The 13,522-nt window shown below is 38.4% G+C and overlaps 1 non-coding gene across 1 annotated transcript; it reads left to right on the top strand.

The window, feature by feature from the left end:
- Positions 1-1,834: 1,834 nt before the first annotated feature.
- TRNAR-CCU (transfer RNA arginine (anticodon CCU)) lies at positions 1,835-1,907 on the top strand. Its single transcript has one exon. It is a non-coding gene; the product is annotated as a tRNA-Arg (tRNA).
- The last annotated feature ends 11,615 nt before the right edge of the window (positions 1,908-13,522 follow it).

Genomic DNA, 13,522 nt, shown 5'->3' with positions numbered 1-13,522 from the left:
TCAAAAATCAATTGACTATAAATATAAGTATTTATTCTGGACTTTCCATTCTATTCCATGTTCCACATGTTTATCCTTATGTCAATGCCATGCTATCCTGATTACCACAGCTTCATAGGAGGCTATGAAATCAGGTAGAGTGAGTTCCCAAACTTTGTTCTGCTTTTCCAGAACTATTTTGGCAATTCTGGGTCTTTTGCATTTCCATATAAATTTTAGGATCAGCTTGCCAATTACTAAAAAAAAAAAAAAAAAGCTTTCTGGGATTTTGATAGGGATTCCATTGAGTCTATAGATAAATTTGGAAATAATTACCATCTTAATACTTTTGAGTCTCCTAATCCATGAACATGGTATATATCTCTCCACTTGTTTGTCCTTTAAATTGCTCAGTAGCTTTTCCAGTTTTCACTGTGCAGGTCTTGCACTTCTCTTGCTAAATTTGTTCTTAAGTATTTTATTCTTTCTGATGCTTTTGGGAGTGGAATTGTTTTTTTAAATCTTATTTTTGATTGTTTATTGCTAGTTTATGGAAATATTACTGGCTTTTATATTTTGATCTAGGATCATATGACCTTGCTAAACTCACTTATTAGTTATGATAGTTTTTTTCTAAGTTTCTTAGAATTTTCTACATAAAAAGCCATGTCATTTATGAATAAAGACAATTTTATTTCTTCCTTAGATCCATTTCTGTTTATTTTTTCTTTTCTTTTCTTTTCTTTCTTTCTCTCTCTCTCTCTCTCTCTCTCTCTCTCTCTCTCTCTTTCTTTCTTTTTTTTTTTAGAGAGAGAGTGCAAACAGGGAAGGGACAAAGAGAGAGGGAGAGAAAGAATCCCAAGCAGGCTCCACAGTGATAGCAGTGTGGGGCTTGAACCCATGAATCATGAGATCATGGCCTGAGCCAAAACCAAGAGTCAGACTGACTGAACCATACAGGCACCCCTGGATCCATTTCTTCAGAAGTAATATGTATACTTCAGGCATGGAGCCTCCTTGAGATTCTCTCTCCCACTGCCCCTCTCTCTCTTAAAAAAAAATTAAGGCATACAGATTATTTTTAAAAAATTGTTTAAGCATTTATTTATTTATTTTAGAGAGACAGGGAGAGACAGAGCACAAGCAGGGGAAGGGCAGAGAGAGAGACACACAGAATCTGAAGGGGCTCCAGGCTCTGAGCTGTCAGCACAAAGCCCCACACGGGGCTCAAACTCATGAACTGTGAGACCATGACCTGAGCCGAAGTCAAATGCTCAACTGACTGAGCTGCTCAGTTGCCCCTAGATTACTTTTTTTTAAAAGTTTATTTATTTATTCTGAGAGAGAGAGAAAGCATATGTGAGTGGGGGAGGGGCAGAGAGAAGAGAGGGAGAGTGTACCAAGCAGTCTCTGTGCTGAGCGTGGTATGTATGCCTTTAATTTTTTTCTTTCCTTTTTGAACTGGATAGAATCTACAGAAAATGTTGAATAAGAGTGGTAAAAGCAGACATTCTTGTCTTGCTCTTGGCTATGTGGGTGAGCAGTCAGTCTTTCATCATTAGGTGTGACATTAGCTGTGTATTTTTTGTTCCTAGTTTATTGAGAATTTTTGAAGGTTTTTTTAAAATCATAAATGAGAATTGGATTTTTCAAATTCTTTTTTTGCATCAGTTGAGATAATCATGCATTTTTCCTTTGTTCTATTAGTGTGATACATTACATTATTTTATTTTTAGACTTAAAGCAATGTTACATTCCTAGAATGAACTCCATTTAGTCATAGTGTATAATCCTGTTTCTATGTTACTGGATACAGTTTGAAAATGTTTTGTTTAAAATTTTTGTGTCTAGGGGCACCTGGCTGGCTCAGTTGGAAGAGCATGGGACTCCTGATCTCGGGGTTGTGAGTTCAAGTCCCACACTGGGTGTCGGGATTACTAAAAACAGATAAATAAAAACTAAAAAAAAAATTATGTATATGTTCATGGGTCATATTGGCCTGTTATTTTATTGTCTTGTCATGTCTTTGTTTGGCTTTGATATTGGGATAACATGAAACTTATAAAATAAGTTGGCAAGTGTTCCCTTCTCCTCTGTTTCCTGAAAGAGTTTATATAGAATTAATATTGGAGCACCTGGGTGGCTGTCAGTTGGGCATCCGACTTCTGCTCAGGTCATGAACTCATGGTTCGTGAGTTCAAGCCCCATGTTGGGCTCTGTGCTGACAGCTCAGATCCTGGAGCCTGCTTTGGATTCTGTGTTTCCCCCTCTCTCTCTGCCCCTCCCCCACTCATGCTCTGTCTTTCTCTCTTTCTTTCAAAAATAAATAAACATTAAAAAAAATTTTTTAAAGAATTAACATTATTTCTTCCCTAAAAGTTTGATAAATTCATTGGTGAAGCCATCTGGGCCTGAACTTTTCTCTGTGGAAAAGTTTTTAAATTATTCATTTTTTTTTACAGTATTGGTCAATTCAGATTTTATTCCCCCCCCTTTTTTTTTAAAGTTTATTTATTTATTTTGTGAGAGAGTATGAGCAGGGGAGGGGCAGAGAGAGAGGGAGAGAGAGAATCCCAAGCAGAATCTGTGCTGTCAGCACAGAGTCAGACTTAGGGCTCGATCTTGTGAACCGTGAGATCATGACCTGAGCCGAAATAAAGAGTTGGACGCTTATCCAACTGAGCCACTCAGGCACCCCCCTGCCCAGATTTTCTTAATAGAGTCAATTAGGTGGTGTTAATAGGAATTTGTCCATTTCATCTAAGTTGCTTAATTTGTTGACATAAAACTCTTTATAATAATCCCTATACTCCTTTTGATTATTTAGGATCTGTAGTAATTTCTCATCTGACATTACTGATTTTGGTACTCTGTGTCTTCTGTCTTTTTTTCTTGGCCGGTGTTGCTAAAGATTTATCAATTTTGTTGATCTTTTCAAAGAACCAATTCTATTGCTTTTCTGTTTTCTATTCCATTTATTCCACTCTGATTTTTATTATTTATTTGCTTCTACTTAGTTTGGGTTTGATATGCTCTTCTTTTTTTAGCTTCTTGAGATGGAAACTTACATTATTGCTCTTATATCTGTCTTCTTTTTTAACATCAGCATTTAAAGCTATACGTTTTCCTCTACACATTGCTTTAGCTGCTGTTAAGTGGTGTTCTAGTAAATGTTTAATGACTAGGTCTGGGGACTTTACAACATTTGCCAATTTGTGTGGTGTAAATACTCCCACCATGATTGATTTAAAGCTATCAGTGTGAGGCCACTGAACACAAAGTTGGGGAGGGACATGCGCAATTGGGTCTCATGAGCCAGTACCAGCTCGCTCTATTATACTGCTTGCTGTTTCTTACCAATTTTGCTACTTGTGTTTGCCTTTTCATTCAGTTCTAGATATTTTCCAGGTCCCTTATGATATCTTCTTTGACCTGTGGGTTATTTAGAAATGCATTATTTAATTTCCAAATATTTGGGGATTCCCAGATTTCTTCCTTTTGTGGATTACTAATTAAATTCTGTTGTTGGAGAAAATGCTTTGTATGATTCTAATCCTTTTAAAATTACTGACTTGATTTATGGCCTGGTATATGGCTTATTTTGGACAATTGTTTCATGTGTGCTTGAAAAGAATGGATGCTCTGCCATTGTTGGGTGGAGTGTTGTGTATATATGTTAGATCAAATTAGTTGATAATACAGTTCAAGTGTTCTATGTTCTTTTTTTTAATTAAAAAAATTTTTTTAATGTTTATTTAGTTTTGAGAGACAGACAGAGAGACAGAGCACAAGTGGGGAAGGGGCAGAGAGAGAGACACACAGAATCCAAAGCAGGGTCCAGGCTCCAAATTGTCAGCACAGATCCCGACACAGGGCTCAAACTCATGAACTGTGAGATCATGACCTGAGCTGAATTCAGATGCTTAACTGACCAAGCCACTCAGGCGCTCCTGTTTAAAAAATTTTTTAATGTTTATTTACTTTTGAGATAGAGAGAAACAGAGCATGAGCAGGGGAGGAGCAGAGAGAGAGAGACACACACAGAATCCAAAGCAGGCTTCATGCTCTGAGCTATCAGCACAGAGCCTGACAAGGGGCCCACAAACTGCGAGATTGTGACCTGAGCCAAAGCGGACGCTTAACCCACTGAACCACCCAGGCACCCCTAGTGTTCTATATTCTTATTTATTTTCTGCCTAGTTGTTTTATTAATTACTGAGAGAATACTGAAATCTCCACCTTTAGTGGTTAAATTGTCTAGTTCTTTATTCAGTTTTGCCAGTTTTGCTTTATGAATTTTGGGGCTCTGTTATTAGATGCCTATATATTTAGAATTTTTAGATCTTCTTCCCATTATGAAATGTTCTTTTCTGTCTTTATTTTTGCTTTAATTAAAAATTTTTAATAAGAAATTGATTTAAACAACAATATGCTTGACTTGAAGAGAAAACTACCTCGAATCCTTTAAAAGTAATTTATTACTGTGGTGTACAAACACGCACATGCGCACGCACACACAGGAATATTACTCAACTATAAAAAAGGAATGAAACCTTGCCATTTGCAACAACATAAATGGATCTAGAGGGTATAATTCTAAGTGAAATAAGTCAGTCAGAGATTACCATAGGATTTACCATAGAGAAATACCATAGGATTTCAGTCATATGTGGAATTTAAGAAACAAAACAAATGAACAAAGAGATAAACAAAAAACCAGACTCTTAACTAGAGAGAAAAAACTGGTGGTGGGGGTGGGTTGGGGGATGAGTGAAATAGGAGAAGGAGATTAAGAACACATTTATCCTGATGAGTACTGAGTAATCTATAGAATTGATGAAATTGTACACCTGAAACTAATGTAACACTATATGTTAATTATACTGGAATTTTAAAAATACAAAAGTAAACATATATAGATATATATTTACTGAAAAAATTTAAAGAAAAACAATTTATCACTACTTAAAGACATTGCCATACATAGAAAAAAGTTATAAATTTGTCTTTGTTTTACAATGACAAATGAAGACAATTGAAATTCTCCTAACAAGATATGCAGGAATATTTTTTAATATCTTATTTTTAAGTAATCTCTACACCCAATTCTGGGCTTGAACTCACAACCCCAAGATCAAGAGTCACATGCTCTCCTGACTGAGCCAGGTGCCCCCAAAAATGCAGGAATATTTTTGTTATTGTTTTTGTTAGACAGTAAGAGCTAATAACTTACTGGAATATAAAAATGGGAGTTAAAAGAGCATGTTCCTAATGGGAAAAGGGGGTATTCTCACAGAAACAATATTTTTCCCTAATTCATCTCTATGTAATGTTGATGAATATTCATCATTGCCATTTATTTAAAGAAAAAAAAGCAAGATGCTTGTGCATATACCCCAGTCACTTCATACACAATAAAGGAATGGAGAAGGAGCAAATGAAGGAATAGGGAAACCATTCAAGATGTAGTGTAGCCTAATTGCAGATTTTTAGTTGAGAACGTGTTCTTAGCCTGTGGAAACAGAATTCGGGCAAGTTTCCATGTTAGTAAATACTTCCTGGTCACTATACGAATATACCAGTTGTACCCCCCCCCCTTTTTTTAAAGTAGGCTTCATGCTCATAGTGGAGCCAAACATGGGTCTTGAACTCACAATCCTGAAACCAAGACCTGAGCTGAGATCAAGAGTTGGATGCTTAACCAACTGAGCCACCCAGGTGCCCCTGCTGTTGAACCCTTCTAATGAAATTTTCATTCCAGTTATTTTACTTTACAGACATAGAGTTTCCATCTAGTTCTTTAAAAAAAATAAATAAATAAATTCTGTTTCCCTGCTGAGATTTTCTATTTTTTGAGTCACTCTCATCAGTGCAATCCCTTTAATTCTTTGCAAATATTCATAATAGCTGTTTTGAAGTATCTGTCTGCTAAATACCTTATCTGGCCCACTCAAAATCAGTTTCTGTTGACTACTCTTTTCTCCTGAGTATGGGCCACACTTTCCTATTTCTTTGTGCATCTTGGAGCATTCGATGCTGAGGGTTGTTGCTGATGCTGCTGTTGCTTAGCAACTTAACTAGACCTAAACTGGACTTGTTTCTCCAGTTGTGTGTGGTCATTGATATCTCTGTTTGGTTCTTCTGTTCTTATTTATTTTAGTCTGACTTTGGGATCTCCTGTCGTCTGCATGTGCTCAAGTTCCTGGGCCCCTTGAAGGCTTCCACCTTCTGCCAGATCACCAGAGTGTAGGCTGGGGAGCACACCTGGCATTCAGCTGTACTTAAGTCTCCCTTAGGTTTTATTTTCTGCTGGGCTGCCTCAGTTTCCAGGAGGAAACCAACATGCAGGCATCATGGGATCCTTAGCAATATTTACATCCCAGACCTTTATCATTAAAAAGAACCATTAGATTCTGAAGGTAGCTATGTGGCAAAATAGTTTAAAATGAAATTATTGTGTAGCATTCACTTAAAAGCAAAATTATAGTGCTAAACCCAGCCTGCGGTCCTGGTTATGGTGCTTCTGGTATCCAGCAGAGCAGACAATGTGGGTTTGATGTGCACCCTAAACCCATCAGACTGGATGTGTTAGTTTCCGCTGAGAAGCATGACTGAATACATAATTCCTGCTCCAAAGAAATAGTTTCTACCTCCAGCTATCCAGGTGAGATGGGTGGTGGTGCCCAACTTCCCTGCTCACCTTCTGGATACCAGAGCTGGTAAACTCAATCCTGATATTTTGGTTGGTGTGGAGCTGGAATTCAGTCGGTCTTATAGGAACCAAAGTTGCTCTGAATCACTCAAAAATCCATCCTGTCACTGGCCAGCCAGCTCACGTGGCCCAGTGCCAAAGACCCCATGATCCGACACCAAGTGAGAGGAAATCTACACCAATAGCCCAGGTTGACAGTAGCTTCTTTTTACCTTTTACATCCCCCAACCTCTCTAACACTTTGTTCATTATTTTTCTAAGTTTCCAGCCTCACAGTGGTAAGGAAGGTCACTTCTTGAGAATCAGAACCTTAAAAATGTTAGGAATAGCCCTGAGATAAGATTTCATTGGACTTATGGGCACTGCAGGTGAAATTTCATGAAGGGAATTTCTTGGCCTGGTCAAGCATAGAAAAACAAATACTAGAGGCTTTTAAAATTCCAAGCTTTAATTCCTTTAGAAAATTTCCACATGGAAGATAATGAAAAAAAATTTTTTTTAATGTTTATTTATTTTTGAGAGAGTCAGAGACAGAGCACCAGCGGGGGAGGGGCAGAGAGAGAGGGAGACACAGAATCCGCAGCAGGCTCCAGGCTCTGACCCATTAGCACAGAACCCAACACAGGGCTCTAACCCACAAACCGCCAGTTGTGCAAATTGATGACCTGAGCGGAAGTCGGGTGCTTAACCAACTGAGCCACCCAGGCGCCCCGGAAGATAAGTTTTTCATCTTAGTTTGAAAAATATTGTATACTTGAAGAGGTTTACATGTGTTGATGTACACCCTTTGCTGCACCTGTACAAATAATCAGGCCAAAATTAAATGAGGACTCTCGGACATTTGAAACCATTGATCACTCCCTTCTCAAAATGCTCTCCTCTATCGGCTGCCTGACCTCCTCCTTCCCTGATCACTAGGGGGTGTTCCAGGGTTTCTCTTCCTCTGCCGGCACCCTGGTCACCCGCGCCCCTGCACACCCCACACCCCGCAGCACCTTCGGCTCTGAGCTGTCTTTGCCACCCAGACCCACCAGAGGGAGCTCTCTCTCCGCTGAAGCTGACTCTCTAATCCTGGTCTTGGTGCGTTACGGAGGAGCCCACACAAACTACCTATCCTGGTTTCTGGGCTTTGGGGGATGCCAGTCCGCCCGCGCGGCGGGTCCTGCCAATCTTAAGAAGCCCTGTACCCTCTATTCTGATACACTCGCCTCCATTCCACCGCCCTCTTATACTAGGAAATCTCCTGCAAAGATTCCCCTCCACAGGGCTTCAGGTGCAAAATATGAAAGACTACCAAAATAAAAACCAAAACATTAATCAACGTAAATAATATTTTAATATAATATTTTAAAAGCAAAATCAGTGCAAAAAATCCACAGTGAGCAAGATATCAAAATTTTAAGTAAGGGCTGAATCAGTATTACTGATTTTTCGTTTGGCTTCTAACTTCAATATGGTTCAGCCCTGCACGGCTAGGATTCACCCCTTACCTACTCAAGGACTTCTCTTCTGTATTTGCCTCTGTCCTGCAACATCACCTGTTCCTCTCTCCCCTGGATTCTTCTTTAATATATTTCCTGTCTTAAAACAAAAGAAAAACAGTCCCCTGCTTGACTTCACATGCCCTTCATTCTCTGCTTTGTTTTTCTTTTCCTCTTGAACCCACTACAATCAGGCTTTTGTTCTCAACCCCCTCCCTCCCCACCCCAGGCTGTTCTGGCCAAGGTCACCAATGACCTGCACCTTATTGGTGCTCCTCTTGGCTGAGCATTTGACAAAGGAGATCCCCTATTCCCCAGATCTCTTTCCTGTTGGAGACTTAGTCTCCCAGCCCTCCTGTTTCTCTTCCTGCTTTCTGTCCCCACCTTCTCGGGATTCTCTATCTTTCTGACCCTAAACATCAGAGCGCATTGAGACCTCCTATCTGTCCACACTCCTTCCAGAGGTGATCTCTCCCACTTTTACAGCGCCAACTGATGTTATATCCGTGGTAGGAAGGCTATTTCCAAACCTCATCCTCAGACCAGAATTTTCCCCTCACTTCCAGACTCGTGCCTGACTGCCCCACTGGACATTTCCACGTGTAAGTCAAACAGATGTCCATTTTTTTTTTAATGTTTATTTAATTTTGAGAGAGAGGGAGAGTGCAAGCAGGGGAAGGGCAGAGAGAGGGAGACAGAGGATCTGAAGCAGGCTCTTCATTGACAGCACAGAGCCCAACCTGGGGCTTGAACTCACAAACTGTGAGATCATGACCTGAGCCACCCAGGTGCCCCCAGACTTCCACTCCTGACATGAGCCCCCGATCCTAGCCTGCCCCCTCCACCCCAGGCATCTCCATCTCTGTAATAGAACTCCATCTTACAGTTGCTGAGGCCACACACACCTTGCAATCATCCTTGATTCCTATTCCTTTCTTTTTTCTTTTCTTTTCTTTGCTTTGCTTTGCTTTTCTTTGCTTTGCTTTGCTTTGCTTTGCTTTCCTTTTCTTTTGAATTGAGATACAATTGACATATAACATTGTACTGGTTTTAGGTGTTGTTAAAAAACAGAATTCAAGTGAATAACTTTCAAAATCTTATGGGCTTTGTTCAATGATTTATGAATTTGGCAGCATCCAATCTAGAAGGGAGCGCCTAGGAATTGTACAAAATGAAGGATTTTTATAGAGAGGAACAAGGAAGTTATGCTAGGGCAAGAAAGTAGGTTGGCTATTTCAAGGTTACTTTCCTTTAGGGAATGGTTGGGGTCTGTCATGCAGGTGACCTCACTGGTGTTGATCAGGTGATTCCTCATTGACTGGTTTAAGATCCTATTTCTGGGAGAGCCAAAACCATAATTAAGTCTTGGTTTGGTGCCATGGGGCTAAGCATAAGTGACTCCATTTTGGGCCCATGTCTTATTTCTGACAATGCACAAGATAATGATTTGATACATGCATATGTTATGAAATGATTATCACAATAAGTTTAGTTAATGTCCATCAACTTACATAGCTGTAATTTTTTTCCTGTGATGAGAACTTTTCAGATACACTCCCTTAGCCACTTTCAAATATACGGCACAGTATTGTTAACTATAGTCACCATCTTGGTTCTTCTTTTTCTGTTGCATTGTGCATCCGGTCCATCAGCAAACTTTTGTCAGCTTTACCTTCAAAATGTACCCTGAATCCAACCTCTTCTCCTTCCTTTTTTCCTGAACGACTGAAATACCTCCTTACTGGCCTCTGGTTTTCATTCTTGCCTCCCTTTGATATTTACAGAGATGTACTTTATGGATTAGTGTGTCATAGGTTTTTATAAATGCCTCATGTGTGTTTGAGAAAAATGTATGTATGTATGTTCTTTAAATTTCTGGGACCAAAATTTTCTTTTATGTCCACCACAACAAGCTTATAACTGTCTTATTCAACTCCTCTATATTTTTAATGTAATTTTTTTTCTGTCTGAGATCTTAATCACTAACACATGCTTTTGTAAATATCTCACAAGGCTAGGAATTTGTCCATTCCTTTTCATAATTCTGCCAGTTTGTGACTTATGTATTTTAAGGTATATTAAATCTATACACATTTAGAATTGTTATATTTTTGCAGTTAACTGACCATTTTTACCATTATGCTAATATCATATGCTAACATCAACCAAGCCTTTATATTATAATGTTTCCTGCCTTAAAGTCTTTTTGGCTTTCAAGATCTCAACCCCCTTTCTTATCTTTCTCCTAAGGAAATATCTATCTTCAGCCTAACTCTGAAACGGAATATTTGAATAAACATTGCTAAACATGATCTAATAACAATTCATTATGTATATTAATGTATTTGAGAGTATCTTTATTCCCAAGAAACAGAAACTAGCCATACTTTGAGAGCACACATGGGGCATTCACAGACATTAGCCATGCACTACATTACAAAGGAAACGTGATAAATTCCAACAGTTCTGCACCCTAGAAACTGTGGTCTCTGATTATAGTGAATAACTTTAAAATCAACAGCAAAAGGCTAACAAACAAATCTTATTTGTCTGAGATATAATTTCATAATTACTGCATAGTAGTGTTATCTTTCTAGGCCAATGAAGGGTAAAGGAAAGAAAGAAAAGAAGAAAGGGTTTTATGTTTAAAGTAAGAAGTCTTGATCTGGCATCTTTGATGGAAAGAATCCAATCAATGTCAGCTGCTTCTCTTCCTAGTCATTTGATGCGGAGAGTCGCCAGCATCCGCATAGGACCAGGACTCAGGTGGAACCTTCTTCGGCTGTAAGATGTGTACCCAGCATTTGAGTCCCTGAAGTCTGGCTGCCATCTGGGCAGTGGGGAGGACCTGGTATAGGCTCTTGCAAGAAGATTCAAAGAAAGTCTTTGTTTTAACTGATCTCAAATCAGAAGGGTGGGAGAAAATTGTAAACATTAGTTTGGAGAGTCATAGCTAGATAGATGTTTGAGAACTAGAAGAATTCAGGATCAAGTCTGCTTTACAGGTATATCACAAAACTTCAAAGACAATTAACAAGATTAAAATCTAAACTCTATAAAGCTGCAAGCATAATATTTCTTTCTACAATTAGCCCCACTCTTATTTTTAACCATAGATAATCACATTAAAGCTAGTTTGTTCACATTAAACTTGGCCTGATTATTTATTTACATAAGTGTAGTAAGAATAGTGATTGACCATATAAACCCCTTTTTAAGTCTGCTTCACTGGAAATTTTCATAAGAAATCTCAGATTGAACTCTTAAAAGCCCTGAGGTCAGGAGGCTAAGTCAAGGACCATTAGATTTTACCTGCAGTACTTTGATTTGGGTGAATTCCTCCCTTCTTGAGGTCCCCCTAAATATCCTGAGATATTTGTGGGCCTGCCAGGGAGTGACCTTCCTTATCCACCTGGTAAGGCTGCTGGGAACGCTATAAGCAAGGTACTAGGCTAACTTTCCAAGCAGTTCCTGAAAGCTGTCTGGTCATATCTGAGTCTATACATCTCTCTCTCCAATAACACATTCCAATCAAAGCCTAGGTAATATAGCCATTGTTTCCAATTTTGTCCAGTTTCAAGAAGAGCAAATTCTTATTGAACTTCTGCAAATAACCAGTTATATTGCTGTGAAAAGAATATGCAAAAGTTTCTAAATTCTGAAGGAATTGGGCAGGGAGAGAAAGTAAATGTTTCATCTTTGTCATAAAGGTATACTTTACCAGATTGCTGTAGGTCATACATAGCTTAAGAAAAGGTTTCTTAAATCTTGGAAAATAAAACATTAAAGAACCAGCAATGTTTCATACAAAAAGTCATAAAGAATTACAATCATCCTCCTTGGTTCATCCACTTCCATACGATTAATCCCTGTTCTGCTTGAATCCAGTTTTTCTAGTAGTTAAAGAAATTCTTATCCAGTTCATTTTTATGATCTTAAAGTTATCAAAACCTGTACTTGCCAAAGTCCTCGCTATGAATCTCCTTGATTCATGACGCACTTTGGGAGGAACATTATTGCAAAAGCACCTGAGTAAAGCAATAACTATGTGTAAATGACAACAGACAAAAAATGCCCGCTATTAAAGATCTGTTGAGAGTTCTTTATAGTGGAACTGACAAGGAAACTTGATCATTTTTGTGGCACCCAACATTTTTAAATGATAACTGGAATTATGGTGATAACATTATACCAGGACATATCAGACTTTAGGAATTTCATGTACATATCTTCAACATAAGGAAGGCTTAGTTTTACTTCTTATATGACAATGCTTCCCATACAATTTAGCATACCACATATATCTTACTAGTTTAACATCTCTTTCTATAAGGAGAGAAAACAAATATTTAGAGATGTTCCAGGATGCCTCTTAAAAATCCCAAAGTTGGGGTGCCTGGGTGGCTCAGTTATTTGAGTATCTGACTCTTGATTTCTGCTCAGGTCATGATCCCAGGATCATGGGATCAAGCCCTGAGTGTTTGGCTCCATGCTGAATGTGGAGCCTGCTTGAGATTCTCTCTCTCCCTCCCTCTCTCTCCCTTTCTCTCTCCCTTCTGCCCCCTCACCCACTTGCACTCTTGCTCTCTCTCAAATAAAAAAATCCCAAAGTTCACGAGGTCAAAAATACTTCATTTAGAATTTGATTTTGAGAAGTTTGTCAAAAGTACAAAAATATTTAAAAACACTTGGTCAAATAGGTTCACAGGTCACTGTGAACCAGTACTTACCTATTTTAACCATAGTGGCCGTTGAAGACCTTATAGTCAAATACAGTTAAATAGTTGTTTTTAAAAAACAACAACAACAAAAAAAAAACTTAGCTCTTTTAATAGAGAAGACTGTTTTCTTAAGTAATCAAAGATGCCATGATAAAGGATGCCATGAAGCACAGTAAATTGTTTTGGCAAGACACAAAATTTTTGCTTTCTGTGCAGATTACTTAAAAGGTAAAGAAACTTCGTAACCTGTTGCCAAAAGCAGACCAAAAGTCCAAGAAAACTTTGTTGTTGTTTTTTTAACAACAAGAAGCCAATTCTTATTTTGTACCAGTGTACTTTTGATATTAAAACTCATCATTTTTTTACTGAAATATATTTATCCCAATCTTAGTCATCTTGACCATGCATAAAATTCCTTTTCCAAGATTTGTGTTCCAGAAACTTTCTGTGATTGTTTTCTTTCACATTCAGATTTTGTCCTGTTTTTCCTCTTTCTCCTTCTGAAACAATGAGCCTCACTGTAGGACAAGATTACTTCCTTTTCCCTCAACAAAAATCCATCTCCATCCCTCATATCTTTTCTTACTGAAAACACACAGCCTACTTTCCTTGCATATGGAGATTTTTTC

The sequence above is a fragment of the Herpailurus yagouaroundi genome, unplaced genomic scaffold (genome assembly GCF_014898765.1).
Source record: "Herpailurus yagouaroundi ecotype Mexico unplaced genomic scaffold, PumYag 216, whole genome shotgun sequence".
Taxonomy (NCBI): Eukaryota; Metazoa; Chordata; class Mammalia; order Carnivora; family Felidae; genus Herpailurus; species Herpailurus yagouaroundi.
The sequence above is the reverse complement of the archived record's forward strand: the minus strand, read 5'-3'. Positions and strand labels throughout refer to the sequence as shown.